Below are 26,077 nucleotides of genomic sequence, written 5' to 3'. Positions count from 1 at the left end.
TAATCCTCCGTTCTGGGTCTGTTATTTTGCGCCGGTCTGCCCCCCCCTAGGCAGGAGTGGTATGGAAGTCTCAATATATTGTGTGGCTTCGGCCGGAGACTCAAAAAAGTGCGCCCTCCCAGCATGCTGGATCCTCATTTTTGCTGGAAACATAAGGGCGTACGGGATCTGGCGTCCTCTAAGGAGTCTTTTTGACCGGTTCGTAGGATCTTCAATTAGCTTGAACCCCGGCAGAAAACTCTGGGTATATGTGTATCCGGTTATCTTCATATGTTAGTGTGCCAGCCTCTCTGGCCATTCAGAGGATTGCATCCCTATCCCTGTAATTAAGGAGTCTAGCAATTATTGTGCGGGCGGTGCAGCAGGTTTCGGGCTGGGGCTGATGTACGGTGCGCTCTCTCCACCAAGAAATGTTCGGAGAATGGCTCCTGACTAAATAATGTTTTAAGCAGCAGTTCAAGTTATTTTTCCTTTTGGCCTTTTCCGAATGTTTCCGCCACGCCCACCACACGGATGTTATTCCGTCTCGATCTTGATTCAAGCTCCTCACATTTGTTTTGCATCTTGGACATGGCCTCCTTGAGCTGGGAGATGTCCCGACTTTGATGTGTGATGGCATCCTCGTTAGTGCTTATTCTATTTTCCGTCTCCGTGATGCGCGCACTTTCTTTTTCAACCCTGGCCTTTAAAGAGCCCAAGGTGGACACTATATCATCTATCATCTAGTTCCGTATTCACCGCACGGAAACCATCCTGCACAATCAGTGTGAGCTTGTCTTTCCTTATCACCACTCGCTGCATTAGGGGTTTCACTGGCAGTGCCGTGTGTCCCTGCAGTAGCAGCCTGAGCATGGATGTCAGTGTAAGCATCCATAGGGCCTTTCTTCTTACTACCGGGGGTCTTGCCTCCTCTCCCTGTCTTTTGGGGTTCGCCCATGGTGTCGCCCAGTATTCAGTTGTTGTTGTGGCCCTCGTCAGGTAATTACCAGGAGCTTGCTCGCCCGTGTCTTTTGGGTGGTGCGTGCAGCAAGGTGCCATCCCACCCTCCACCTGCTGTGATGTCTTTCGTTGGCCGGCCGCCTTAAGTTCGTCCGATCGTGTCTGTAAGGTTCTTTAGAGTGTTTGCAGTGCAATATATGCAGCAGGGTATTAGGGCATATGAGACACGCACTGACCATGGACTGTGCTCTCCCATGTATCGTGTCAATAAGTCCATTAAGTTTAGGTGAGCTGCAGTGGCACAGCTCCTCAAGACCACATCAAGCCTTCTCACGTATCTGAGCAAACGTTACTGCGAGGCCTTATCACAATTAAATCAATCGCGGGATCGGTGCGCACCACCAGCGAGCTCGCATATATATGTGGATTCCGGGCCGCGAGCCGTGGGGAGCCAGCAATTAGGGTTAATCCAGCCCCTCGGGGCGTTCGCGCTGCCGCGTTAGGCGGAGGTATGCGGCGGCCTCCTCTTCTGTCGGCCCAGGCCAGCCACCTCCGCAGGGACCCTGCGGCACGCCAATGTGTGTAGAGGCGAAGGTCGAGCAGCAGGTGGGCGCCGCGCGCCAGACACTTCCCCCCGCCGCCTCCCCCCCGCCACCTCTCAAACTCCTTACTTGTTGGGCAGGATGGCCTCCGGGCCCCATATGGTGCCGACACCCGTCGGGAAGCTCCCCGCCGTGGAGCCATAGGGAACACCGCGCCCAGGGGGTTCAGGGCCGGCACGCAGAGAGAGCCAGGCTCGGCCAGCCTCCCCCAGCCTCCACGGGCAGCCGGCTCAAGCCTCACAATATGGGCGCGAGTTGGGCGCAGGCCGCGATCCCAGGCCTCGCCCCCCGCGGCCCTCGGCTCGTCCGGATCCACGGCCTTGCACTGAGTCCACACGGTGCTCTGCAGCAGCCCGCACCCACAACGAGGGTCGGTCGGGGCTCAACCTGGCACAGCGTGCTCGTTTTTGAACGTAGCCCAACCAAATTGTCTGACAAAGGGGACGAGTGTATGGACCCTCTGCACCACAATTTTCAGGACGGTAGGCGACTCGGAACAGGATGAATCAATGCAGGATTTCTGGTTGGAGCTGGAGCTCAAGAATCAGGCAGCCATCTCTGTAGTGCGCAACAGCGCCCCCCCACACAGTGAATAGCTTTGAGTCAAACAACATGCACACAGGAACCAAGACACATGTATACTAAAACCTCGGAGTGCAAATAGAGTGTGACAACAATACAAATGTATGAAAAGGGATGTGGGGCAAGCACTTGGAAGCTCCTTATGGTTACAAGGAAAGTCGGCAAGCTCCTTACCCACAATTGCTGTTACAGGTACTGACAGCGCTAAGCCCACGTACAGGGCAAGCAACGACAGGATCTGTGAGCTAACACTCTTGGTGGTATTGAATAAGGTAACTTAAAAACAGTACTCACGAGGACGAGAAATACCACTTGAATGTCAGCAAGCCCACGAACCCCAGGGACCCAGAAAGGCTATAACAGCAATGGGGGGTAACTAAATACATAAGACTCGAGACAAGGGGCAAGTAGGAATATTGATTACAGAATAGTGAGGAAAACATAGGCATTCACACAAGAGCTAGCTACAACAGCACACCACACCTAATAATCAATGGGAAATAAATGCAGAAGTGCAAGGGAAAACCTGGAATGGATTCCAAGAGAAAGTAAAGGAACAGGAGCAGAGAAAACGTAATTACAAAGGCAAACCTCCCCACCCATCCAAGGAAAAAGGCAGGAAGCTAAATCTATTAAGAGGAAAGACTAAAGCATCAAGGTTTACAGCAGCAAAGGGTAAAGTCAAAGAAATATAGAATACTGGCAAACTGGGCTGCACCAGAAAGGAAAGCACTGACAAATGCTGCCTGCAAACAGAGGAAAACAGAAAGGGAACCTAGGAAGCAGAAATCAATTAAGCACATTAAATTCGAAATCTAGGGGAAAGGGAACAAGAAATAGAAACTAGGAAATAGGCACAAAGCTAAGAACAAGGAACAAGGGACCAGTCACAAACAGGAACACTGCATCAATGACCAGCGCTGGACTGAAGCAAACTGAGGCTTTTAAAGCTGCTTAATGAGCACACGCCTCAGGTGTGCTGCTTGCTGCACCTGCAGCTACAGGTGTTGCCTATCCTCCACCCAACCTTGTCCTCCAATGGTGGAGAGGAAGCAGTGGGCCAGGCATTCTGGGAAGCATAGTCATTTGATTAAAGCAGCATGCTAGCTGCCAAAAACCTGGAATGGATCCGGAAGGGAAGTAGCTTGGAAAATAAGGATTTAAGGCAAACCTACCCAACCCATCCAAGGAAAAAGGCAGGAAGCTAAATCTATGAAGAGGAAAGACTAAAGCATCAAGGTTTACAGCAGCAAAGGGCAAAGTCAAAGAAATATAGAATACGGGCAAACTGGGCTGCACCAGAAAGGAAAGCACTGACAAATGCTGCCTGCAAACAGAGGAAGACAGAAAGGGAACATAGGAAGCAGAAATCAACTAAGCACATTAAATTCGAAATCTAGGGAAAAAGGAACAAGACATAACAACTAGGAAATAGGCGCAAAGCTAAGAACCAGGAACAAGGAACAAGGGACCAGTCACAAACAGGAACACTGCATCAATGATCAGCGCTGGACTGAAGCAAACTGAGGCTTCTAAAGCTGCTTAATGAGCAACCGCCTCAGGTGTGCTGCTTGCTGCACCTGTAGCCACAGGTTTTGCCTATCCTCCACCCAACCTTGTCCTCCAATGGTGGAGAGGAAGCAGTGGGCCAGGCATTCTGGGAAGCATAGTCATTTGATTAAAGCAGCATGCTGGCTGGCAAAAACCTGGAATGGATCCGGAAGGGAAGTAGCTTGGAAAATAAGGATGTAGCGCTCCCACTTCATCACAGCACGGTAGCATAAGGTTTGGAAGGAAAGTCCAGTACGGAATAAACCTCAAATCATTGCCCCAAGTGGTGGGAACGGGAGCTAAAGGAGTGAATCGTGACAGAACCATTCTCTAATCACCCGTAGCTGCGTGGCCTCATAGTACTGCTGGAAGATTGGTAGCGCTAGCCCTCCCTCCCGTCTGGGTGCCATCAATAAGTGTCTATTGACCCTCGCTCTCTTACCCTCCCATAGGAACTCGTTGGTCAGGACCTTTATCTCCCTGAAGAAACTTGTTGGTATCGCCTGAGGGATCGCCTGGAATAAATACAGCAATCGTGGAAACGTAACCATTTTGACTGCAGCCAGCCATCCCAACCACGAGACCCGGAGGTTCCTCCACCTATGAAAGTCCAGCTTCATGCCCTTCAGCAATGGGGGATAATTAGCTGTGTACCAACCCGCAAGGGTTGCTGTGATTCTCACTCCCAGGTACCTGATTCCCCCCTGGGCTCCACACAAAGGTGGTGGCTGCCCTCAGTGTGTCACGGGTCTCTGCCCTCAGAGTTAAATCCAAGAGTTCAGATTTGCCGGCGTTGACCTTTGGGCCTGAGACCTCCCCAAACTCCTCCAGCAGGGTTCTACTTGCCTGGATGGACACCATTGGTGTTGTCAGCCTGAGCAACATATCGTCAGCGAACGCTGCCACCTTTTGATATACCCCCCTCAAATGGCATGCCCCAAATCTCGTCTGCCTCCCTTATTGCCTGTAGGAGGGGTTCCAAATAAATTGTGTAGAGCATTGGGGACAGCGGGCATCCTTGTTTCGTGCCTCTGCTCAGCCTAAAGGGTCTAGACATAGCCCCATTCACTGTCACTCTCATTGACGGTGCCTGATAATTAGTCTGAACCATTTTCAGTAATTCCTCCTGCCCCCCTCCCCCCGATGCCCATTTTCTGCATTACCTGAAACAAGAAGGACCACTCCACGCAGTCAAACGCTTTTTCTGCGTCCAGCGATAAGAGGACCGCGGGGGTGTCCGTCTTTTGTACCTTTTCCACTAGGTGAGCCACCCTCCTGATGTTCTCTGCCGTTTGCCTGCCTCTTATAAATCCCGTCTGATCCGGGAGGATCAGGTCCGGGAGATGGTTCTCTAGCCTGTTTGCCAAGATCTTTGTATAGATCTTGGTGTCAACGTTTATCAATGCAATGGGTCTTTAAGACGTTCTCTCCTCTAGGTCTTTGTTAGGTTTAAGGATAAGGGTTAGTCTGGCCTCCTCCATGGATGGGGTTATTCTGCCTGTGGACTTGAATGTATTGAAAAGATATGTCAGGTGTGGGTTTAATTCGGTTGCAAACGTTTTGTAGAATGCTGCCGTATAGCTGTCTGGGCCTGGGGTCTTATTCAATGGCAGGTTACCGATAAACCTCCTTAGTTCATCCTCTGTGATTTCCCGGTTAAGGGTCTTGTGTGCCTCCCTCCCAATTTTATGCATCGTTATCCTTTCTAGTTATTCCGCCTGTAGGTGGGCCTGAAGGTTTTGTGTTGTGTATAGGGATTCAAAAGACTTTGCTAATGTTTCCTGGATGTCCCCAGCCCGTGTGACCCACTCCCCTGTTCATGTTTTCAAAGCTGTGATCGTGTTTTTGGACTTCTTCCCCCTCAGTAAGCGCGCTAAGAGTGCATCTGCCTTATTCGCTTTGGTGTAGTACTTTTGAAGGACGGTGAGCAGTGCCCCTTCCCCGTTTTTAGTTCGGAGGACCTCTACTTGCCATAGTGTCCGTCTGTACTCCCTCATAGAGGACCTATTCGGGGTTGTTCCTGCCCTTTGCCTTGCCACCTCAACCTCTGCCTTGAGCTGTGCCTCCAGCGCCTTCAGCTTCTTTTCCCTCTGTTCCTTTGCTGCTATCAATTTCCCCCCTAAACGTAGCTTTGAAAGCGTCCCATCTTATGTCTTCTCCCGTTTCCCCCCTCCTGTTATTTGCGAAGAAGCTCTAAATTTTCTCTTCCATTTCCTCTCTAATTACTGGGTCCCTAAGTAGAAACTGTGGGTATTTCCATCCCCACACCGCTCTTTCCTTGCGCCTTAGATCCATTTGGATGGATACAGTCTTGTGGTCCGCTATTCCAATGGAATCCGTCTTCACATCCCGAATCCGTCCTACCAAACCCGTTGAGACCCAAACGTAGTCAATTCTAGATTGCAATCCGTGGACTCCCGACAGAAAGGTGTAGCCCTCCTTGTCCCCCTTCAGCTCCCGCCATACATCCCGTAGCCCCGCCCTCTCAATCCTATCCCTTAATTCTGCTGACATCACTGCTCCCCCTCTCCTCACAGGGCCCCTGACCTATCACGCTCCCTATCCCAAGCTATATTAAGGTCTCCCATCAGGATTATTTGGCCCCATGCTTTGTCTTCCAGTACCCCTACAACGCGCCTCAGAAACTGCTCCTGACCTGAATTAGGTGCGTAGACTACCGCCATGGTCTAAGGGAGCTCCTGGTACATCCCCCTGACTATAATATACCTACCTTCCTAGTCCGTAGGACTTCAACTATTCTGAAGTCCACTGTGTTTTTGATGTCTAGGGCCCACCCACCCCCGTTTTATTCTTTCCAGATGCATGTAAAATCTGTTTGAACCCCCGCAACTTTAGTCGCCCCTGGTCTTTGTGCATGAGGTGTTTCTTGCAGCCCCAGGACATCTGGCCCCTCTTTCCTTGTGAATTGTTCTACTATCTTCCTCTTAAGGGGGGTATTAAGCCCCCTGACGTTATGTGTTAACCACTTGAATGGTTATCGATTCATCCTTGTCCGTCGGCCCCTCTGCCCTGTCCCTCCCCCACTCTTGCCATTTGTTGTCCCCATCCCCCTCTTTTTCCCAGCCGCTCCCGTTTCCCTTCCCCTCTTTCCCCCCTTCCCAACTGGGTCCTCAACCCTCTCCGCACTCTCCTCAACGGGTCCCATCGCCCTTGCTGACCCCAAGATGTTTCCTCCCGCCCCCTTTTCTCCTTCTTTCGTCCACCACCCCTTCATATGTTGCCTGTTCAGAGTACTCCCCTATTAGATGCTCCTCCCTCCTCTCCATATGAATTTTCACCCTTCTCCCTTTATGGTGGGCCTCGTAGCGTGGCCCTTCTCCTCCTTTTTTCTCTGACCGTGGACCATTCCCATGGCTTCAATCTCGTTCCGTTCACCGTCTCTGGTGCCCCCCCGGACCTGTCCTCCCTTCGCTCCTGGTCCAGGTCGAGGTGTAACAAGTCCGCTCCTTCTTATAGGGTGGTTATGTGTCTTTGCCCCCCTGCCCACTCAAAGAGAAGCCCGAAGGTAAATGGCCATTTGTATCTTATCCCCTTTTCTTTGAGTACAGCTAGAACCGGGCCCATCTGACGCCGTTTGATCAGCGTACTGTTTACTGGCTCCTGGTAGAGCTCCACACCTTGGTCCTGGTACTTGATCGGCTCTTGTTGTCTTGCTGCCCTCAGCACTGATTCTTTTTGTGCATATCTTATGAAGGCTGCAAGCACATCCCTCGAACTGGCCTTCGTATATCTATTGAGGTGTCCCACTCTGTGGACTCTGTCCAGTTCCATCGTGCTCGGGTCTGCTTCACCTCTGATATCTGCAAAGATGCTTTGAATGACCCCCTTCAATTCTTTGGCCCTCATTAGGACTCCGGCAGAAAACCATGGTGCTATTAGCACCATGGTCGATACCGGAGTCCGCCATGGCGGAATGGGGAATTACCACCCCATTCCAAGGTTGGCGGGGCAGTAATTCCCCATGCCACAATGGCCCTTCCCAATGTGGAAGGCGGTAAGTATGGTACCGCAAATTGCGGTACCGTACTTACCTCAAGAGTTCCTTTGCAGGCCCCTACTTTAACGGCTGGTCTAGACCAGCCGTTAAGGTCGGGTCCCGCAAAGGGACCTCGTAATCAGGCGTTAAGGGTTTAACGGCGCCGGCACCTTTCACGGCGCCATTAACCCTTTAACGCCAGGGTCCTAATGAGGGCCTTTGTCTTGTACTGTTTCCGAGAGCAATTTCAGTCTTATATTGACCCTCCGAGACCTATTCTCCATATCCTCCATTTGAAGTTCCAATTTTCGGGTCGCCACATCCAGTTTCTCGATGGCCTCACTGTTCGCTTTCGTGTCTTCATCCACTTCCTGTAGGCCCCTCTCCAAAATGTCCGTCCTCTCTCCCAGTTGGCTCAATTCCTGTTTGACTTCCCCCCCCCCAGGGCCGCATTGAGGTCTGTCTGCAAAAGCTGAAATTGGTCTTGGAATGTCTTGACCAGGTTGGACTGCAGGGAGAGCATTTCACTGTGAAAGTGCTGCCGTGATATCGGCGCCGTTGGGTCCATCTCATCTGGTGTGTTACAACCCGTCGTCCCTTCCTGGGTACCCCTTGTTGGGCTCTCTGGCCGTCCACATTGTTGGTAGCGTTCCGGGTGCGTCTCCTTGGGGGTGTGCACCTCTGTTTGTTTTGCCTTTGTTTTTATTTGACATGTTAGGGTGCGCACGGCTTCCCTGAAGTGATAGATGTGTCCTTTTGGTTAAATTCCCACTCCCGGTCGCATGCTCTGCCGGGGGCCTTTCCGCCTCCAGATGGGTCACCGAATGGCTTCTTCCTTTCTGCTAGGGTCCTTTAGATAAGCACCTTTCTTCTGCGCCCTGTTTGTAGTTAACTGCTGTCCCACTTGCTGAGATCCTTGGCCTCGCCTTTTCTCCTGCTTTTTCCAGCCCAGCTCTTTTCTGCGACCCTGGATAGCGCTTTCCTGGTTTCTCCCTGCTCCCTCCTTGCGTCTCCTTCACCTCTGCCGGGGTCCTGGGCGGGGGCAGCTGGACAACTGAGTCCCACTCTAGCTCTCCTTTTTCCTGCTTTGGTGCTGTGTTGCTCTCCCCACTGGTCAATTCACGTGGGGTTGGTTTTTATCCCCCGTGCTCCCTCACGTTCAGTTGTTGCGGTGGCCACTTCAGTCGTGGTCCCCCTGCCTCTTTCCGTCCCCCGCGGCCTGGGGTGTCCCCAATAGAACTAGTGCCATCCCCGGTGTCTGCTGTCCGGGTTTGCAGCCCTTTGCTGCTCCTCTTGGCTTTCCTATACTAGGGCCTCTCCAGTCTGGGCCCCGCTATTTATGAGGTGTGCCTTGTTATTCTGGAGTCGTGGGCACTCCTTGCAGGTTTAGGCCTCTCTAAAACGGCTCCTCTGTGCCAGAGCGGTTAGCAAAGTATGTCTAGCCCTTGGGGAGAGAGGGTTCCTCTATTGATTGCGTGTTTGCTTGGCCCCTGCTGTGATGTCACTGCGCCTCCTTTCTCCTTGAGCTCCTGGTTTTCTTTATATGTTCCTCCTCGCCACGAGGGCCTCCCTGGACCCTTGTGGTGTGTCCCTCTCTGGGCGTGCTGTCCGTTAGGGCCCTGGGTAGCTCCCTGTCTGCCCTTGGCCTTGGGGCCGCCTCTCCCCACTGTCCGGAATGCTCTCCTTATCCTCGTCTGAATGCGCCGATGTCCCGGAAGCCTGGCGCTTAGTGTCGCAGTTAGTGGGATCCCTGGGCGCTTCTACTTCTGACCTGGGGCTGCCATCAAGTTGAGCGTGTTGCTTCAGTCCTCGGGGAGCCTGCTGGTGGGACGAAAGCTCCTCACCGCCCGTCCCTTTCCGCTTTGCTGCTGCACCTTGTGGGTTTCAGCTGCTGCCGAGGTCCCCCCTCGAGTCACCGGGTCCCTCTGCATGCAGCTCCGCCTCCGCGCCTACCGCCAGCCAGTACCTCGTCACCCTGCCTGCCCGGCTCTCCACTGCTCCCGAAGGGGCTCCTTCTGTCCTCGGTGCCCTCGCTCACACTTTCTGGCGGCGTGCCGGGCTGCTCCGCGGGGGTGTGCCTCGCCGTGACGCGAACTCTTCCGGGCCTTCGTCTGGACTCCTCCACCGGGGTCCTCCTCCTTTGTGGCGCCGTCCCTGTGCGGAGATCTACTCTGTTTTTCCAGGCTACTCCTGCTGCCGTCTGCGTCTCCGCTGCCCTCCGTTCTTTTTAGGGTGAAGCAACTGCTGCGGGGTGGTGGCACCGGCTTAAGTTGCTGGGGAGTTGCGGGAGCGCCGCCAGCACGTCTACCTGGTGTCAGCGGCCATCTTAGAATCTCAAAGGTCTATTTTAAAAGGACCCAATGTCTAGTTCCCTACTCCAACAATATTTCAGGGCTTTGTGAGGAGTCAGAAATGAGAGGCGCACACAAAGTGGTCATGGTTTTAAACAAAAGACTTTTATTAAATGAAAAGGGGTTAGGGAAATGCCTTTCTAGCCCTATTCTAAGGAGGAACTTTCCTACCTAGAAAACTAAAACTAAAGATCTGTCTTGTGTCAAGTAGTCAGTAACTTAAAAGCCATCCTTGTGTCCAAAACGCTCTAAGCTGACCCCCACACTAGAAACAAAACAACAAAGGGTGCAAGGAAATGTCTTCGATTTGATGTTAGCAAACCAATTAAATATAAGGATGACTCCAACAAAACCGTTTCCCAAGGAAAGACCCTTGGGTCCAGAGGGTAGTTCCCTTCCAGTGGATTTTTAGGTAGGATGACAAGAGTGTCTTTATACTGGACTCATAAAGTTCTTGTTCAATAAGTCCTATAAAAGTCTTTCTTTAATCCCTCTCGTAACGTTTGCGGATTACCTGGTTAACTCCCCTGCCAGGAATCCCTCTATGGGTTTTTCAGATCCCTTGGTATACTCCTCTGCCGGGTATCATCCCACAATGTCAGAATGTTTATACAACTTCAGGTATCTGATATACTTGTCTGCCAGTACTTCTTCCATGGGCTTCTTAGATCCCCTGGTATACGCCCCTGCCAGGTATCTTCCCACAATGTCGGAATCTTTATGCAACTTCAGGTGCCTGGTATACTTGTCTGACCGGACTTCTTTCATGTACTTGTTTTATTTTATTGATTATAATCAACTTTTCAATTTATAGAATACAATGAATACATCATAACATATCAATCACAAAACAGTGATAAGGACATCAGTAAACAATTAACATCTAACAACAAAAAAGAGCATAAGAGAAGAATCAAGTAAATGGACATAAAAGCAGGACACTTCAAAAATCCAAGTAAAAGCAAAAGAAGATAAAAGATCATGTAGTATATACAATGAGTGTTAAGTATTGACATGGTAATACCATTTATATTGATAACTATAGATTAGATGAATATCGTAGGTTATCCTTGTGGTCTAATTGGTTAGTATCTGAGCATCATCTAGCCGCAAAGCATGCAGGAATTAATTGTAGCAATTCTTAATATAATTCGATTTCTGTAAAAAAGTTGCCAAATGACTAATGTATCTAAAATTGTAAGATGTTCGAAGTGTCTTTTCAAGTGATAAGAACGTTGGTTATTGAGGTTTAAGCATTCAATAATGAGATGCTTCAAAGTTTCAGGTTGCATCGCATATTTACAAAAGCGACAGATATTTTGATCTTTACCAATAGTTTTGCGTCGAGCCAGTACCTCATTGGTCAACCATAGATTTGGTCTCATTCTCAGCCACGCATTTCTGAGGAAGGGTGAGGGACATTTTGCTAGATAAGACTCCACCGTGCGACGACTTTTGTTATTAAAAGGATTGTCTTTGAAGTCTTCATATGTTAGGCATTTTTGCTGTGTTCTTATCCAATCATATTGTAGAAATGTTTGCTTGGGACGGGTTCTCTACCAGAAGATCCTGCGATATGTCAGCCTCATCTAGCGTGTTCATGACAGTACCTTTCCACACCTTAATGAACGTATGTTTGGTTGAGCGCACATTTGAGGCCAATATGTATAGGAGTTGATCTCGGTTGGATGCTAGTAAACATTTTCTATATAGCATGCAGAACTTGCAAATATACAATCAATAAAGCGAAGTCAACCCCAACTCCTATCTGATGATTGCCATAGGTGCACATTGAGGCAAAAACAGGAGCCGCCTCCAAAACCTGCCCTCTAATTTTGGCCAAATAATTTCAGGGAGTACAGATTTCGTTTCAGCACCATATTGTATCTGAGGTGCAGCTTTCTGATTTAAAAAAAAAAGAAAGGCACTAGTGGAAGACAAGAGAATTTACCATATTTGGCATGTATCACTTTAGCTTGTGATATTGCCGTACACATTTTAGTCTCAATGGTTGCCAAACATGGAAGGTCAGACGCTTGATCATTAGAATTAACTCCTAGATAAATATACTCATGTACAATCTCAAGAGTGGAATCCTGCAAAGACCAGCTGACTGATGTTGGTACTGTTTGTGACCTGTTGCAACACATAACTTTTGTTTTCTTTAAGTTGATTTGTAACTGATTTTCTGTGGCATAAATGCCTAAGGCATTTAGTAGCCTCTGCAGACCCTTTGGAATTTTTGACAGTAAACCCAGGTCATCTGCATATAATAACCATGGTATTGACTGTGAGCCGAGCGTAGGAGCGTCTGTCAAGAGAGTAGTAAAATAGTTTTTTAGGTCTGAAATGAAGAAATTGAAAAGGGACGAAACAAGGATACAACCCTGCTTCAGTCTTCTATATGTGGGAATCAGGGAAGAAAGCGATCCATCCAATGCCAGTCAGACCATGAATGGAGTTGCCTGTGTGTAATGATTCGACAAGAGCTATTTTATAGATGGAGGACAATTCACTTTGATCAACTTAATCAACAATAAAGCTCTATAGACAGAGTCGAAAGCAGAGCAAAGGTCTACAAAAGCTACGTAAAGTGGTTCCCGTTGTTCACAACAGTGCATTTTCAGGGCTGAAATAATTACCATATTAATGGCTGTACCCAACCCCGCAATAAACCCTGTTTGAAAGGGGTCACGACGCAAAGATTTCATAGACCACTCATTAAAATCTCGAAAGAAGCGTGCAAATATTTTACTTGGAGCATCGAGTAAGTTGATTGGCTTATAGTTCGACAGAGACTGCCTGTCGCCTTCCTTATAGATTGGAACAATCACAGATTTTAGCCATGAGGTGGGAAGAGAGTTAGTTTTTATCAGATACGTGAAGATGTTAGCAGGATTGTAGCCCAGGCTTCCGGATGTTCCTTGAACATTGCGTTGGCCATCCGGCCCCAGCGCTCTCAAACGGCTTGGCCATTGTATGTTGTAAATAATATCTTCTTTGGTGATATGAAGATTAACTTTTTTGCAAGCTGATTTACACTGGTGATCGGCAGATCAAAAGGATTAGCTTCAGGTGGAGCATATAAAGTTGAGAAGTGTTGTTGCCATTGTTGTTCTGTGACCCTGTTAATTTGGATTGATGTTTGCGTGAGATGATTAGCAAGGTTAAGTAACCTCCACATTTCAGCGGCGTTCTTAGAGGCAATGACTGCAAGCATTAAGTTTCCATCTTGTTGGAGTAGGAGAGCTCTGTAGGCCTTTATCCAATTTCTGTATTTAGTTCTTACTTGTCTTAACGCTTGCAATCTTTCTCTTGAGGCCAGGAAACTAGTTAGTCTTTTGTCTCTGTGTCTCTGATGCAGTTCTGGATCATATGAGTGCTTCTGCTTGCATATCTTCTTTTTTTTTTACCACTTTTTTTTATTAGTGGTCCAGAAGATACATAACACAGTTACAGCTTTACCTTACAGTTAGAAATAAACATGACAAAATAGAATATCGGTACAGATATCATACATCTCATCAAGGTGCTACGTTTACATAGCTTCATCTTCATCGGAGACCATATCACACAAAAACATTCTGAAGGGCCCCCAAATATCTTTTGGTCTGCTAGCCGATGGGCGGGTGAGGGCAAACTGTTCTTCAGCCTCATTTACATATGTCAATTCCCAGAGGAACTGCTTTACAGTGGGTGGCACAGCATTCTTCCATTGTTGTAGAATACATTTTTTGGCAACTGCGCACAAGACATTAAATAGTCTTCTGATTTTTTCGGAGCACTTGCCTATATCTCCGAATAAATATTTCTGTGGGGTCAATGCCGGGGGGATTTGTGTAATTTCCTCAAGGATATCCGCCACCTCCCTTCAGAAGCCAGCCACCACCGGACAGCCCCAGTACATGTGGAATGAACTAGCCTGATCCGCCTTGCATTTGGGACATTTGCCTGGACTATCTGGAACAAACTTTGCTATTTTGGCCGGGGTGTAAGGCAATCTGTTTCTAATTTTTAATTGTATTAAGCGTAGCCCAGCGTTCAGGGAAACCCTCTTGGTAAGGAAACGGTACCTTTGCCAGGTCTTATCGTCTATTGGGATTTGGAGATCATTTTCCCACTTACCTTTGATCAGGTTGGTCGAGGGTGTGTGTGCCTATATTGCAGTGTACAGACTGGACACCCCCAATCTGTCGCCAGCCGTTATCATCTGCATGCATGGGTGCGTAGGGGGTTCATCGGGGAAAGACGCCCAGCACCTCTGGAAGGCCGCTCTCATACGATAGTACTGCAGTGTCCTAAGTGGGCCCCTGCCAAGCGCCCCCATGATCAGCTGAAGGGTCGCAAACTTCCCATCTATAAACATATCCCCCAGTCTCATCTCCCTACTGGGATCCCAGGCTTCACATAGGCTGGCATCGTGTGTTGGTGGCATGTTAGGGTAGTTCCAGAGGGAAACCTCTGGATTATACGGGGCCATTACTCCCAGTCTTTTAAATATAGCTTTCCATGCGCCTATTGTACAGCTCACCGGGTTGAAGTCGCACGAGTCCCTGTAGTGTGCATCAAAGATTACGGACTGTATGTTCATGGGGGAAGTGGTGAGCTCCTCTACCTCCACATAGGGGGGGCCCTCGTCTTTGAAATACCAATATTTCGAGAACTGGACCTGGGAAACATAATAATACAGTTCAAAGTTAGGTGCTGCTAAGCCGTCTCCGGTGTACGGTTCAGTTAGTTTTTCCCACCCTATTCTTGGAGTCTTCCCATTCCAAAGAAAGGTCGTCGCCATAGACCTGAGTTTATTAAAGAAGGGTCTTCCCGGCCATATCGGGATGTTCACAAATAGGTATAGTAGCTTGGGCAGAACTATCATTTTTAGGACTGCTATCCTACCATGCAAAGATATCGGCAGGCGGTCCCATAACAGCAATTTAGTCTTCAAGGCCTGTAGTGTGGCATCGTAGTTGTCTGTGTACAGCGTGTGTTTCCCACGCGAGACAAGTATCCCCAGATATCGGATGGACTCCCCAGACCACTTCAGACCACACAGGGAGCCGGGGCAGCCAGCTGACGGTGTGAGGGGGAAAACCTCCGACTTGTCTCTGTTTATGGAGTACCCCGAGTGTGCGGTGAACTCTTGAATTTCAGCCATAATTGGTGCTAAATTGTTTTCTGGTTCACGGATATATAAAAGCGTGTCGTCCGCGTAAACCGAGATTAGCTGAGTAGCCCCTTTAAGGTTGATGCCCCTGTTGGAGTGTCGCAGTCAGACCGCTATAGCCATTGGCTCTATTGTCAAGGCAAATAGTATGGGCAACAATGGGCAGCCTTGCCTGGTGCCCCTTCCCAATAAAAACAAATCCAAAATTGACTGGTTGGTCAATACCCGCGCCCCAGGTTCCGTGTAGAGTAATTCCACGTATCTAATGAAGTTAGGGCCAACACCAAATGTCTCCAGCACTGCCAGCAAGTAGGCCTACGACACAGAATCGAAGGCCTTTTCCACGTCTAATGATACGGCTACAGTGTTTCTGCCCGGGTCTATTTGGGCCATAATACCAAAGAGCCTACGAAGGTTAAGAGCCGTAGATCTAGTGGGGATAAACCCATTCTGGTCAGGGTGTACAAGTGTAGGAACTGCCGGCAAAAGCCTACTGGATAGTACTTTGGCAAATATCTTAGCATCTGTGTTGATAAGAGATAGTGGCCTATATGACGACATGTCCTGGGGTGGGCGGCGCGGTTTCGAGAGAACAGTTATCAGAGCCTCTCTCATGGACGGGGGCAGTATTTTACATTGGAGAGATTCCTCCCAAACCCGCAATAACAATGGAACGAGTTCCGCACTAAACTCCTTGTAAAACTCAGCTCCCAGGCCTTCTAGCCCTGGGGCTTTATTGGATGCCAAGTCTTTAATCGCCTCAGCAAGCTCGTCAGTAGTGAGAGGTTGGTCCATTGCCAGGCAGGTCTCTTCAGGGAGTTTCGGCATTGTCAGCGTCTCCAAGTATGTCCTGATTTCCGTGATCGTCTTAGTGTCTCTATTGCTAAACAGCTGTTGATAAAATTTAGCAAACTCAATATTGATCTCACTCTCATTCAGTGAAACCTCTCCGCCAGACGTTTGTATACTAGTAGTTCGATTAGAATGCCTGTCCTGTTTCAGTAATTTAGACAGTGTCCTTCCCGCTTTGTTACCCTCACCATATTTACAGGCTTGGACGGGGGCTGCCATGTGCTGTACTTCCCTAGCAGCTAGTCTGCCAAATTCCTGGAGATGTTGTATTCCAGCTAGTATGGCCTTATCATGTGTACGAGCGTACTCGTCCTCAAGTTTCCCCAGTTCGTCCTCAGTTTGGGTCAGGTGAGCCCTAACCCCTTTCAGGAGACCCACGGATTTGGATAGCAGCGTCCCCGTAGCCCAGACCTTAAAGGATTCCCATACCGTGGAACATCTATCAACTGAGCCCATATTAATTTCGAGGAACTGTGCAATTTCGGTGTGTAGCCCCTCCACCACCCAAGCTCACTCAGCAACCCCCTGGGCATCCTCCATCTTCTGGGAGATCTAGAGCAGTTTTGAATTGCAACCTCAAGTGTTATCGGGGAGTGGTCAGACAGTGTACGGGGCAGGATCTCACACGACCTTGTTACAGCAAGCATAGCGGGGGAAACAAACCAATAATCAATTCTGGACTCGGAATCGTGCACCGAAGAGTAGTATGTATAGGCCTTTCCTTTCGGATGCATCACTCGCCAGGCGTCATCGAGGGAGAGCTGGGAAAGGAAATGTTGCAAAGTTAGAACAGCCCTACTTGGTGCCCTAATGACCGTGCTGGATCTGTCCAGTTTAGGGTCCATAGAGATGTTGAAGTCCCCACCCCAGACTATAGTGGGAATATCAATGGCAGATAGCAATTGGTATATATTAGTATAAAAGGCGGGGTCATCAATGTTCGGGCCATATGTGTTTACCAGTAGCATCCGCTGTCCTGCAATCGAGCCCCACAGCAGAGCATATCTACCAAGGGGATCTAACTTATGGCTATCGGGGCGAAACCCCAGATTTGGATGTATGAGCGTGGCGACACCCCTGGACTGAAATGAGTAGTTTGTACAAAACCTGGATTTGCCCCAGCCGGGAAGTATGCACTCATTACTCGTTAGTATCAACAGTATGCGTTTCTTGCAGCATAACAATTTGAGCGCCATGCCTGACAATATAATTTCCAACCTTCTTAGTCTTCAACCTATTATTCAGTCCCCCTTACATTCCATGACAACAGTTTAACCCTTAATGCGTGGTCTAAGTCTTACGTAGAAATGTTCGAATAGCATCTCCAACCTCTTGGATGTATCTTTCAAATAACATGGATTGTGTCAGAATCCCACAGACCACTTGTTTAACCAATAACCCATAACCAGTTCCCCCGATAGCCCTCCCAGGGCAAGGTGCCATAACGTGGGGGGCCTTCCCCAATTCAAACCATGGGATATTGCATTGACAACAACCCAATCCAAACTCCCCATCCCGCCCACCACCCTCATCGTCTCCCCCAACTTGACGATGTCTGTCCCTCAACTCGTGGAATATTCCCGGGGTAGTCATGTTGCCTCACATGACCACCATCCCCGGCTCCCATCCACCACCAAACACAGAAGATGGCCATCTTTTGTATCAATTTACTAGGGACCCTTAAGTAAGGCCCATGACAGCTGCAACCAGATTAGTAGAGTGTGCACATCTTAGTCCGCCGGCTGGGGTCTATTGTTCGGCGCAGGTCGTCCCCCCCCCCTTTGGAGGGAGGGGAATAGAGGACTCAATATAAGACAGGGCTTCAGACGGGTTTTCAAAAAAGTGTGCCCTTCCTGCATGCTGCATTCTCATTTTGGCCGGGAACATCAAGGCGTATGTGATCTGTCGTGCTCTAAGGAGTTTCTTCACCGGTTCATAAGAGCGTCTGTTTGCCTGGACATAGGCAGAGAAATCTGGGTATATATGTATACGGTTCCCCTCATATTGCAATGTACCGGCCTCCCGTGCCAACCGAAGGATTGTATCCCTGTCTCTGTAATTCAGGAGGCGGGCAATTATTGTACGTGGCAGGGCTCCTGGTTTGGGTACCGGTGCTAGAGTATGATGCGCCCTCTCCACCAGGAAATGCTCAGAGAGCGATTCGGGCCCGAATAAGGTTTTGAAAAGTTATTCCACATGTTTCTCCATTTGGCCCCTGCTGAAGGATTCCACCACTCCGACCACGCGGACATTGTTCCTCCTTGGCCTGGATTCGAGGTCCTCACATTTGCTCTGTAGTTTGTTCATCGTGTCTTTGATGTAGGATATATCTCGACTGTGGTGGGCAATAGTATCTTCGTTCACACTTATCCTGCTCTCAGTCTCCGTGACACGTGCACTCTCCTTGTCTATTCTGGCTCTCAAGGAGTCGATGGTGGCAACTATTTCGTCCATTTTAGTGTTCACTGCAAGGAATCCGTTCTGTACTAGTGCGGTCAATTTATCTTCTCTATCCATCCTGTCTTGCTCGCCCTGGCCACCCTCATCCGGATGTGTGTCCACCGGCACAGCGTGACTAGCCGTGTTGGTAAACGAGTCCATAGGGCCCTGCTTCCTGCCAGTGGGGGTTTTGGATGCCCTGTTTGACTTGCTTGGCTCCCCCATTCCTACACCGAATCGCGTGTGTATATTGGGTATGTCACTAAAGCTCAAGAGGGTCAAAACCCGGACCGTGGGCGAGGGCCAGCGTACCTCCAAGCATCACGGTCAGTATAGAACCATGAGGCCTGGCCAAGCCTGCAGGGCGTATAAAGAAAGGCCGCGTAGCAGCGGTATGGCGGCGGCGAGGGACCACTTCAATCAAAAGAGAGCTGAGCTCGCCGAGCTGCCCGGTGTGTCCCAATCTGCTTCACAGAGTGTTTACAGGCCTAAAGAGGTGGGCAGGGATCAGGATGACCGCAGCCCCAAATTAGCAGATCTCAATGAAATGTCTGCCAGGGACATCCAGCGTATAACAGCGCTTCATGTGTTGAAACACGGCAGGGAGCCGTCCGGAGCAGCCTTCGCGGCAAGACTGGCACACCGCATCCCCCCTCCCAACTCTCGCTGGCCGCTTACTTGATTGTCCAGCTACGCTGCCTGCGGGTCTGTGTGTGGGCGGGAGCCACGATACTCCGTGATCAAGGGGAAGGAGGCGGTCGAGGATCAAGCAGGTCGGCGCCGAGGGCCAGATTAGCCTTGGGGCTCCCACAAGAGCGCCAGGCACCTCCAATCGCCACCTTGTGAAGAGCGCGGGCCGGATAGCAGGGCAGGGCGAGAGCCGCCAGCATAGACTCCACCCACTCGCGGCCTGCAGCGCTCAGCAACCACGGCCGCCGGGTAGATTCCCCCACTGGTATGCGATGCTCACGCCGGCGGGTTTGTTGACAGCCAGATCTCAGCAGTCCGGTACCCCAGCTCAGATTTTCACAAGTTGTGGATGAGTTCACCGCTACAGCAGGTTTCAGCCGTCTAGACAGCCTATGAACGGATCTTCAAGCGCAGGATCTTGTGGTGATGAAGGAGCAGCGGGTTTAGGCGGCCATTTTATACGTGCGCAACAGCGCCCCGCTTGTATATCTTCTTAATGTTTTTGGATGGCGCAAGATGAAGAGTTGAAGCGCTGACACGTAGGCTTTCTCCATGTAATTCACATGCTCATCCGGAAAGTTTTGATTGCTAATGATGCAGTCATTGAGCTGGTGTAGGTTGGCGTCAGTCCATCAAACGATTTCTTACTCCAGTTATTGTTAATTGGCCTTGATATGTCATCCCTGAACACTCAACAATGTTAGAATTCCATGACCATCTCAAAGTCAACATTTCATGGTCACTGCATGCTTGCTTAATGATCTCAAATCTTGTAGCTTCTGTGAAGAGAGATCGGTCAATTAGTCAATGATTGACTTTTGGGCACCTCTGCACCATGCACTTTGAGCTGATAGATCACCAGGCAGGACTCCATTGGTCATTATTAACTGGATGTCTCTTATTAATCTAGTCTATCCTGCATCACGGAATTTTCAATTAAAGAGGTTCCCTTAAGGAGATGAAGATTCAGGTCTCCAACTAGTACGGTATGCGTGATAGTCTGATTTTGGACAATGAGGTCTAAAATAATTTCCATGTGCAAGAAGAATTTGTGGTTGTTAATTCCATCATGGTTCCAATAAATGTTGATGAGAGCAATCTGGATGTTTCTATGCTCAATTTTAACAAGTTGTACAAATGGGTTTGCGGTAGCCCATGGCTGAAGCTTAAAACCAGCGCTGATTTTAGTTGCCACCAAAAGGCCTGCAGAAGATTTACCTCTAGAGTGGTTTTTCCCGGCATGTGCAACCATGTGATAGCCATCCCAAAATGGTGTTTCAGTCAGCCATGTTTCCTGCAGGGCGACAATGTCAAGCCAGCCTAGAAGATTATCGGAAGTGCTCATTAAATGTACAAAACCCTCTAGTATTCCAGCTGGCTAAACATACATGGGACTTGTTTGATCGCTTCAGTTGTTATGCATCAGGATTGAGCCATCTGCAAGGTTGATACAATTGGTCCACTCTCCTCTCAGGGCACTGTGATATGTATCGATGGGAATGTGAACAAGTGATTTTTAAAGGAGCAAAAGTCGAACGTGCCACTACGGGCCCTTCAGGCGGGCTGACTGAAGAGTGAGGATAGATCTTGAATGATCTCAAAGCCCAAGACAAATAGATCTATTTTTGCTTTCCAGTACCACACCCGACTGGATCCATAATCTCACAACTGATAGATCTTGAGTCAAAAATTCTACTTGATGAATATCCAAAGAAACTAGGTCTTCAAGGCTTGCAATTTCACAAAAAATGTTGAGCATACTTGCCCTATTGAGATCATAGATCACATAGGGTGATGGTCTACATTTCATGATCATTCAATGGTAGTATTGTTGTCGTGCCTTGTTTGGACCATGTGATGATATCTCAGATTTTTTGGAATATTTTATAGATGAAAGCGTTGGTAAACCCAATGGGGGGTGTCCAACAAAGGTCACGAGATCGTGTTGGGCAGCCCTTGATTGACAGCAGTGATAGCACTTGGGTCCTTCCGATGTCTAATGCTTTCCTCTATTGTCTCATGACTTCTAGATTTTAGTTGTTGAAAGATAGAGGTCAACTGATTTGAATCTCTGCACGTCGTTGGTCTAAGGAGGGCCTTTCCTGTGCCAAAAGGTTGGCTTGGATATTCTGATGGTTACCTGTAAACCCACCATGCTTGGTCGGGTGAGATATCACTGTTTCCTGGTCTGGAATTAGATGTTCAGAGACTGCTAGGACTAAATTGTCCAGTGGCTCATAGGCTATAACAGCTTTGCTGTTTTTGATGTTATTATCTGTTTTTGATTTCGCAAGTTTTACATACTTTTTGAGTACCGCAGAGCTGGCAGTGCAATTTGTGTTTTAGGAAAAGAAATTGTGCGTATGAATTGTTTTGAGCTCGATGTGGGTTTAGGTCGTTGGGTGTTCATGTTTTTTGTTTTCATCTCTTGAAGGAATAGATTGGTATTCTTCTTATTATTATTAGAGGCCAAGCCAGGCGTAAAAATCTTGTAGGATTGTTTTATCATGTTGGAATCTGAGTCGGGCAAAATCGTGACTGAAGGAGATATAGATCCATGGGAAGGAACTTGACATGTGTTCGCCACATCATCTTCAAGGGGTCTGATTTATAAGATCAATAGTTGGGAGGGCAGGTTTCACTGAAACAAGCGTGTTGCATGCATCTGTGCAGTGTGCTTTAGACGGTCCATTAAATGATTTTATGGGATTCATCATGGTTGCCACTGATGTAATGGTCAAGAATGCTGGCTTAAGTATGGGTTCTGGATTCCTTGACACTTCGTGCTGTAAAAGTTCTGTAATTAGATCAGTCTGATTCATTTTGCTCTCTAAAAGCTCGAATGGAGAAGTTCATGCTGTATTCATGGCTGTTAACGCAATATCCAAAGGGGGAATCAACTGGAGTGAACATGGTTGAAAAGATGAAAGATGCATGTCGCTCCCTATTTTGCGAGACGTGGCCTGTGAATAAGATATATATGAGACTGTTGCATTATATGGGGAATGAGCGAACATGATGGGGATTGGGACAGGTTCTGCATGTCAGGAAGAGGTGTCGCGACACACAGGGTAGACTTTAGATGTTCCGGCGCTGTGTCCGGCAAATGAATTACATTTATTGTGTGTTCACTTACGATAGAAATCTGTTCTGTAGGCTGATTGCATTTATGATAATCTCAGGTTCTGTTGTCAAATCAAAGACAGGAATGTCTTTATTAGGAAAGCATGTCTTACCGGCATTCATAGTTGGCATTTTAATGAGCTGTGGAGTTATGTCTTCGCCCGCAGAGTTGGCGAGGATCAAGGAGGCTCAAGCTCCAGAATCTGGTTCGGCGTGAGCATGCATTGAGCGAACATCAGCGAGTCTGTTATGATGGAAGCGCTGCGTTCACACGTCTCCAATGGGATAGAAGCCGGGAGGTCTAGTGGAGCGCCGACATCCGCTTGTGATGTTTCATCTAAATGTATAAGTGTTATTTTTTTTACTTATTCTAATTGATAAAATTCTCAAATGTCGGATGTATAGTTATTTTTCCTTGCACCCAGTCTACAATTAGTGCTTTCTTCGCTGCTCAGTGAGCAGGCGAAATTCTCTGAGGTGTTCGTCTTAGTTGTAAAGTCACCTCATTGAGATCCTTCGGTGTTGGCATGGCAGATTTAAGTGTGTATACCCCTTTCAACATGATTTATATGTAAGATGGTAAAAATGCAGTGAGCAGTAATGCTGTCAATTTATAATGCGACTATCTGCCAAAATACTAGTTTGAATGTAAACTTATTCAAGAGTATCGACGAAAGTGAACGAAGGAGCCCCTTGCCGCACAGCCAAGCAGCACCTTCCAGCACTTCCGCTGCACTTCCTCAGATGCGCGCGGATGTGCTCGCTCACTGCTAATATGGGAAGATGAGTATTGGGGTGGGGCTTCACATTCAAAGCAGTAATTAGCAGCAAAACAATAGTTATAAAATAGCAAGGGTAAAAGGAAACGTTCCCGCAGCTAAGCAGCACCTCTCAGCACTTCCGGTGCACTTCCTCGGATGAGCATGGACTTCTTAGATCCCCCGGTATACCCCTCTGCCAGGTATCCTCCCACAATGCCAGCTGCCTGGTGTACTCCCCGACCAGGACTTCTTATTTGTTTCACTGTTCTTTTCACCATACCACAGTACCATATACCGTGAGGTGGCTCGGTATATTTGCCTATGGTAACTCTTGCTTCATCTTTCCCCCCCATTGGCAACTCGTGCATCTGTGCTTGCTTGGGATTTGTTGCTGCACTTTGTCTTGTCTGCATACAAATATTCTTCTTATTGGGTATTGCATTTTGTCTGCATTCAAACCACTTTTGAACATTGTCAGTTTGAGCAATCTAATACCATTCAGGCACTCGGTTGCATGCGTGTCGGTATGCCCTAGGGTCCCCAACAATTTTAGGCAGACTCACTGGTCATTCCCAGCATCTCTGACTCTTGGCGTGCCTCCACAATGAAATGTCTCACATTGTGTGGACGTTCCCCCCAGCGTTTCCTGCAGCTCTGCGATCGCTCGCTGGCTTTCATCCGTGGCCTGGACTGGAGAACTCTGCCTCTCTACACGTCCGTATCTCCAGGAGCTCTTCTGGGGCTCCCAGTGTTTCCACTGCCCTTCAGGTTTGCCTGCGGCTCCTCTCTTCCTTTCTTGCCATACCGGTATGTGTGCCTACATTCACAAGCCGCTGAATGGATTTGCACGCCTTTGTTCGCACACCTTTCTCCCTGCCTTCGCTAGTGTCGATGCCATTGTTAAATGTCCTGCATGCTTTAGGTCCAGTAAAACAGCTAGCCTGCACGTTAGGCTTTCGGGCTTCTTTTGGCTTGCACAAACACCTCCCTCCTCTTCCTGGTCCCAGTATTTGAGGGTTTATGGGAGTTGAATTCCATAGATGTTACTCGATTACTTTGATGTTGTTGTTCAAAGCCTCACATAAAAACACGTCAGAAACCGGAGATGTTCTGTATGAGTTTTCAGTGTTTGAGTCATAGATGGGGGCTTGACTAGAGTTAAATAGAGGAAAGGTTTTCTGCCTTTTATTATAGGGGGACCTGATGGTTAACAACAAGCCATTACGGACTCTGGTATTAAAAGGTCTTCCTCAGGGGAGAGAGGGAGAATATTGTGTCTCATCCAATGGAGTCACCATCTCCCCCCACGTAATTGTCTCCTCCCATGTGATCCTCCCTCATATAGTCTCCCCCAGGGTCAGGATCAGGTAGCGGCTGCCGTCCCCTGGGCATGTGGAAGGAGTTCACTGCTGGGGAATTAGTGATGACTCCACTGAATTCATCACAGGTGTTTACACCCCTTCCCAACGGCCACTGCGTCAGCTGCTTCAAAACCTCTCTGAGGTCTTGAGTCATAGTTCACAAGTGTGGGGGGGCAGACATTACTTCAGATGCTTGGGCTCTAGAAACCATAGCCCACGCTTACTGCCTTCCTTTTATAAGGATACCTCGGAACAATCCACCGGGGAATCACTCTTTGAGGAAATGTTAACCCTGCTAGAGAAAGGTGCTATAGAACCAGTGCCTGTAGCGAAGAGGAACAAGGGATGGTACTCACCATATTTTTTGATTCCCAAGAAGGACAGAGGACTGAGACCCATCTTGATACTTGAACAAGTTCCTCAGGAAGGACAAGTTCAAGATGGTCACACTTTCTCAGCTCCTTCTTGCCCTCCAACTCCAGGATTGGTTGGTGTCATTGGACCTTCAGGATGCTTATTTTCATGTGCCAATCCATCTCAAGCACAGAAAATACCTGAGGTTCGCAGTTGGCAGGTCTCATTATCAATTTCGAGCTCTGCCGTTCGGGCTAACCTCCGCCCGAGGGTTTTCACCAAACTGATAGCGGTAGTGGCAGCGAGTCTCAGGAGAGGGGGGGATCCACGTCTACCCCGACCTGGACGATTGGCTGCTCAGGGTGCGTTCGCCTGAACAAGCCCGGGATCATCTCAACGCCACCTGCCACTCTCTTCACAGACTGGGCTTCTCCCCCAATTACAAGTTGTCCCATATGACACCTTCTCAAAAGCTTCAGTACATCAGAGCTGTACTAAATATATCCTCGGGGAAGAGCTCGCCACCCGAGGTGAGGGCTCAAGACATTCTTCAGATGGTTACCAAGTTTCAGAATCCCCACAGTCTACCGGCCTTTGATTTTTTTGAGGTTTCTCTGCCTCATGGCATCCTGCATTTTTCTGGTGCCTGAGGCCCACCTGAGAATGAGATCCCTTCAATGGTCTCAGAACTCAATGGTCCCAGTTCTAAGGAAAGATGTCGGACCTACTTCAGATTCCAATCAGGGTCTCACAGGATCTTCTGTGGTGGGCCTGTGAGGACAATAATCTGAAGGGAGAACCTTTTTGGCAACCATGGGTGGAGATAACTGTAGTGACGGACGCCACACTCACGGGGTGGGGAACCCATGCCAACGATGTGACAGCAGTCGTTGGTCTCCATCGGATTCCAAACAACTTATCAATCTTTTGGAGCTGAAGGCAATCAGACTAGCGCTGAAGGCCTTTCTGCCCTCTGTATGGTGAAAGAATGTTCTGATAATGACGGACAATACAATGGCCATGTACTACCTCACCAAGAAAGGAGGTGTAGGGTCACTACCACTGTGCAGAGAGGCAATGCAGTTCTGGTACTTGCCAATTCAAGAAGGAATCTCCCTATCGGCATTTCGGTGTCCAGCCAAAGGATCTAAAACAAAAGGATCGGATGCCTTTTTTTCGACACCAAAAGGACTGAAAAAAAGGGTTGAATGCTTTTTTATTTATTTATTTATTTATATTTTAAGTTTGGTATGTAAAACATTTTTTTTAAACAAATTTAAAAAAAGAAACCGGGGAATTAGGGAGGGAACC

The 26,077-nt window shown here is 48.5% G+C and overlaps 1 protein-coding gene across 7 annotated transcripts in view; it reads left to right on the top strand.

Moving 5' to 3' along the window:
* LOC138467533 (zinc finger protein 583-like) overlaps window positions 1–26,077 on the top strand; it is a 667,149-nt gene that overhangs the window by 482,066 nt on the left and 159,006 nt on the right. The gene's annotated exons all lie outside the window — the stretch shown is intronic.

The sequence above is a fragment of the Ambystoma mexicanum genome, chromosome 4q (assembly GCF_040938575.1).
Source record: "Ambystoma mexicanum isolate Mex_15411 chromosome 4q, UKY_AmexF1_1, whole genome shotgun sequence".
NCBI classification, from domain to species: Eukaryota; Metazoa; Chordata; class Amphibia; order Caudata; family Ambystomatidae; genus Ambystoma; species Ambystoma mexicanum.
This window is presented reverse-complemented; position numbering and strand designations above follow the sequence as displayed.